Genomic DNA, 5,487 nt, shown 5'->3' with positions numbered 1-5,487 from the left:
ATTGCGCCAGGCGGTCAATTTGCCGATTAGCCCGAGCGCGCTTGAAGGTCTCTGGGCTTTGAAGCGCCGAACTGGTTGATTGCCTTGAGAGGCTGCTTTGCGCTTCTGCTGCGAGGGCCGTGGTGTGCTCCTCTGTTCAGAGAGAGCGCTCTGTATTTCCGTTGACTGTAATAACTCCGCGAGGTCCTGGCATCTTGAGCTTGAGGTACGCATAATGCGGTACCGCATTGAATCTAGCAAATGCGGTTCGCCCGAGCAGCGCGTGATAACCACTGCGGAACGGGACTATATCGAAGATTAACTCTTCGCTTCAGAAGTTATCCGGGGATCCGAAGACCACTTCCAGTGTAATTGAGCCTGTGCAATGGGCCTCTACGCATGGAATGACACCTTTAAAGGTCATTTTTGTGGGTTTGATCCTTGAGGGGTCTATACCCATTTTGCGCACTATGTCATGATAAAGTAGGTTCAGGCTGCTGCCGCCGTCCATAAGGACTCGAGTGAGGTGAAATCCGTTGATGATTTGGTCTAGGACCAGTGCGGCGAATCCACCATGACGGATACTAGTGGGGTGGTCCCTGCGATCGAAGGTGATCGGACATGAGGACCAAGGGTTGAACTTTGGGGCGTCTGGCTCCAAACGCATATACGTCCCTGAGCGCACGCTTCCGCTCCCTCTTGGGGATGTGGGTTGCGTATATCATGTTCACCGTCCGCACTTGCGGGGGAAACCTCTTCTGTCCTCCAGTGTGCGGCTGCCGGGGCTCCTCCTCGTCATCGCTATGCGGCCCCTTGTCCTTGTTTTCAGCAATTAACTTGCCGGCCTGCTTGAACACCCAACAATCCCTGTTGGTCTGATTGGCTGGCTTGTCTGGGGTGCCTTGTATTTGACACGAGCGATCGAGTATATGGTCCAAGCTGGATGGACCCGGCGTACTTTGTTTGAATAGCTTTTTCCGCTGACCGGGTTTAGAGCCTTTGAATCCGACATTGACTGCCGTATCCTCAATATTTTTGCTGTTAATGCGGTGCTTACGCTTGTTGCGACATGACTTGCTATTGCCGTCCTTGGTATTTGAGGTACCATGGTTCTTTGATATGTTATTACTGCGAGCCAGCCAGCTGTCTTCTCCCGCACAAAAGCGGGTCATGAGCGTCGTGAGAGCTGCCATAGATTTCGGCTTTTCCTAACCAAGGTGCCGGGCTAGCCACTCGTCTCGGATGTTGTGCTTGAAAGCCACTAAGGCCTCCGCATCCGGACAGTCGACGATTTGATTTTTCTTTGTAAGGAACCGAGTCCAGAATTGCCTGGACGACTCTTCTGGCTGATGAATTATGTGGCTTAAATCATCGGCGTCTGGTGGTCGGACATAAGTGCCCTGAAATTTGTCAAGGAAGGCGGCCTCCAGATCTTCCCAACAGCTAATGGAGTCCGCTGGCAAGCTGTTAAGCCAATGCCGCGCTGGTCCTTTGAGCTTTAGTGGGAGGTATTTGATGGCATGTAAGTCATCTCCGTGGACCATGTGGATGTGGAGGAGGAAATCCTCAATCCATACTGCGAGATCTGTTGTGCCGTCGTATGATTCAATATTTACATGTTTGAAACCTTCTGGGAATTGATGTTCCATTACTTCGTCTGTGAAGCATATGGGGTGTGCGGTGCCTCTGTATTGGGCTATATCGCGACGCAGCTCGAATGGGTCTTGCCCGCTGTGTTCGGCCCGACCGGATTTGCTTTTACTGTATCCGGCGTGACGTTTGTCGTCTCACAGAGTGGTGCGCCCTCATGATCCGTAGATCGATCTTGAATGCTTTGCCTTGTCCTCTAATATGTCTCACAGGTCCGACGTATCTTCCCATGCCTTTTTATTTGAATGGCGTTGGGGTGGAGGCTGAGCTTTTGGCTAGAATGCCTCTCTATCACGGCCACGAGGTGGCCGATGAGCCGTATCATACGCTTCTTCCTCCAGTCAGGGTAGTAACCTGCGCCTTGGGTAACTCTTTGAGGGGCGCTCGAGTTTATATTCCTCGGCCGCGAGGACTCCAGTCCATTTGTCAGCTAGCAGATCTTGATCAGCTTGAAGCTGCTGCTGCTTTTTCTTCAGGCTATTTGCCGTGGCCATAAGCCGGCGCTTGAAGCGCTCTTGTTCGACGGGATCCTCTGGTACAGCGAATTCATCGTCGCCGAGGCTTGCCTCGTCTTCAAGGGGGCATGTGATTGTCATCCTCCTCCTCTCCATCTGCCGCTCTCTCAGGAGAGCTGGCTCCTCCATCCTCCTGCTCTAAATCTTGCTGGAGGGGTTTGTTGTTTTCTTTGGCACTATCCGGAGTGTTATTATCTCCTATGCCGGTATCACCACTTTTGCTTTGGCGGGACTTAGAGCGGCGCCGCTGACGTCGGTGTTTGGGTTGCTTCTTGGAGGGGTCATCCTCCGCTATCCCGTCGCCATTGCCTTCTTTGGGTGTATCCACCATGTATATGTCATATGACGAGTTGGCTTTCTAGTGCCCTATACGTGCTGGTTCATGTTCGTCTCCTACATCGTCGTCCATACCGTCGATGTCTTCGGAGTCGAAGTCGCGCATGTCGGTTAAATCATCGATAGTGGCTACGAAGTGGGTGGTGGGTGGGCGTCGAATTTCTTCATCGTCCGCATCCCAATCCTGTTGGCCACAAATCCGGCCAGGGCTCTCCTGACAAAGAGAGAGACCTTAGTGAATTCAGAATGTCGCCGAAGGGCGAGTGCGGAAACATATCCGCGGCGGTGAATTCCATGACCGGCGCCGAATCGGATTCGATTGGCAGGGGCGCGGATGGTTCGGAGTCAGAAAAAGAGTCCGGCACCTTGGAGTCACGGGCTGCGTAGAAGATTATGCTGGTGTTTGGCTCGATCGCCGTTGAGACTGCAGCCCCTGAGGCGGTGTCTAACCACCCATCCTCGATTGGCGCAGTTGGCTCTGAGCCTAGGGTCGGAGCTGATGCGGGCGCGGCCTCTGGTGTACTGTTCGGCGATAGAGCTAGGTCATACCCATCGCGACAGTGTGGCGCACCCGGCTGTGGCTCGAATCCGTCGAAGATCAAGTCTCCACGGATGTCAGCCGTGTAGTTCAAACTTCCAAATCTGACCTGATGGCCAGGGGCATAGCTTTCAATCTGCTCCAGATGGCCAAGCGAATTAGCCCGCAGTGCAAAGCCGCCGAATACGAAGATCTGACCGGGGAGAAAAGTCTCACCCTGGACCGCATCGCTATCGATGATAGTAGGAGCCATCAAGCCTAACGGCGACGACACAGAGGAACTCTCATTGAAAGCACCAATGTCGGTGTCAAAACCGGCGGATCTTGGGTAGGGGGTCCCGAACTGTACGTCTAGGCCGGATGGTAATAGGAGGCAGGGGACACGATGTTTTACCCAGGTTCGGGCGCTCTTGATGGAGGTAAAACCCTACGTCCTGCTTGATTAATATTGATGATATGGGTAGTACAAGAGTAGATCTACCAGGAGATCAGAGAGGCTAAACCCTAGAAGCTAGCCTATGGTATGATTGTATGTAATGGTTGTTGTCCTACGGACTAAAACCCTTCAGTTTATATAGACACCGAAGAGGGTTAGGGTTACACAAGGTCGGTTACAAAGGAGGAGATATCCATATTCGTATTTCCTAGCTTGCCTTCCACGCCAAGTAGAGTCCCACTCGGACACGAGACGAAGTCTTCAATCTTGTATCTTCATAGTCTAACAGTCCGGCCAATGGAGATAGTCCGGCTGTCCGGAGACCCCCTAATCCAGGACTCCCTCAGGCCACTTGGAAGGTTATCTCTTCGGACCGATAGTTCTCCTGGATTAGGGGGTCTCCGGACAGCCGGACTATCTCCATTGGCTGGACTGTTAGACTATGAAGATACAAGATTGAAGACTTCGTCTCGTGTCCGGATGGGACTTTGCTTGGCGTGGAAGGCAAGCTAGGCAATACGTATATGGATATCTCCTCCTTTGTAACCGACCTTGTGTAAACCTAACCCTCTCTGGTGTCTATATAAACTGAAGGGTTTTAGTCCGTAGGACAACAATCACAACATACAATCATACCATAGGCTAGCTTCTAGGGTTTAGCCTCTCCGATCTCGTGGTAGATCTACTCTTGTACTACCCATATCATCAATATTAATCAAGAAGGACGTAGGGTTTTACCTCCATCAAGAGGGCCCGAACTTGGGTAAAACTTCATGTCCCCTGCCTCCTGTTACCATCCGGCCTAGACGTACAGTTCGGGGCCCCCTACCCGAGATCCGCCGGTTTTGACACTGACATTGGTGCTTTCATTGAGAGATCCTCTGTGTCATCGCCGATAGGCTTGATGGCTCCTACTATCATCGATAGCGATGTGGTCCAGGGTGAGACTTTTCTCCCCGGACAGATCTTCATATTTGGCGGCTTTGCACTGCGGGCTAATTCACTTGGCCATCTGGAGCAGATTGAAAGCTACGCCCCTGGCCGTCAGGTCAGATTTGGAAGTTTGGACTACACAGCCGACATCCGCGGAGACTTGATCTTCGACGGATTCGAGCCACAGCCGGGCACGGCGCACTATCGCGATGGGTATGACCTAGCTCTGCCGCTGAACAGTACCCTAGAGGCCGTGCCCGCATCAGCTCCGACCCTTAGCTCGGAGCCAACTGCGCCAATCGAGGACGGGTGGTTAGACACCGCCTCAGGGGCTGCAGTCTCAACGGCGATCGAGCCAAACACCAGCATAATCCTCTGCGCAGCCCGTGACTCCAAGGTGCCAGACTCTTTTTCTGACTCCGAACCATCCGCACCCCTGCCAATCGAATCCGATAGGGCACCGGTCATAGAATTCACCGCCGCAGATATCTTTTAGCACTCGCCCTTTGGCGACATCCTGAATTCACTAAGGTCTCTCTCTTTGTCAGGAGAGACCTGGCCGGATTATGGCCAATGGGATTGGGATGTGGACGGCGAAGAAATTCGACGCCCACCCACCACCCACTTCGTAGCCACTGTCAATGATTTAACCGACATGCTCGACTTTGACTCCGAGGACATCGACGGTATGGACGACGATGTAGGAGACGAACATGAATCAGCACCTATAGGGCACTGGAAAGCCACCTCGTCATATGACATATACATGGTGGATACACCCAACGAAGGCAATGGCGACGCGATAGCGGAGGATGACCCCTCCAAGAAGCAACCCAAGCGCCGACGTCAGCGGCGCCGCTCTAAGTCCCACCAAAGAAAAAGTGGTGATACCGGCACATGAGATAATAACACTCCGGATAGTGCCGAAGACAACAACAATCCCCTCCAGCAAGATTTAGAGCAGGAGGATGAAGGAGCCAACTCTCCTGAGAGAGCGACAGACGGAGAGGAGGAGGATGACAATTACATGCCCCCCTCCGAAGACGAGGCAAGCCTTGGCGATGATGAATTCACCGTACCAGAGGATCCCGTCGAACAAG

The sequence above is a fragment of the Triticum dicoccoides genome, chromosome 3A (genome assembly GCF_002162155.2).
Source record: "Triticum dicoccoides isolate Atlit2015 ecotype Zavitan chromosome 3A, WEW_v2.0, whole genome shotgun sequence".
NCBI classification, from domain to species: domain Eukaryota; kingdom Viridiplantae; phylum Streptophyta; class Magnoliopsida; order Poales; family Poaceae; genus Triticum; species Triticum dicoccoides.
Note: the sequence above shows the minus strand (reverse complement) of the source record.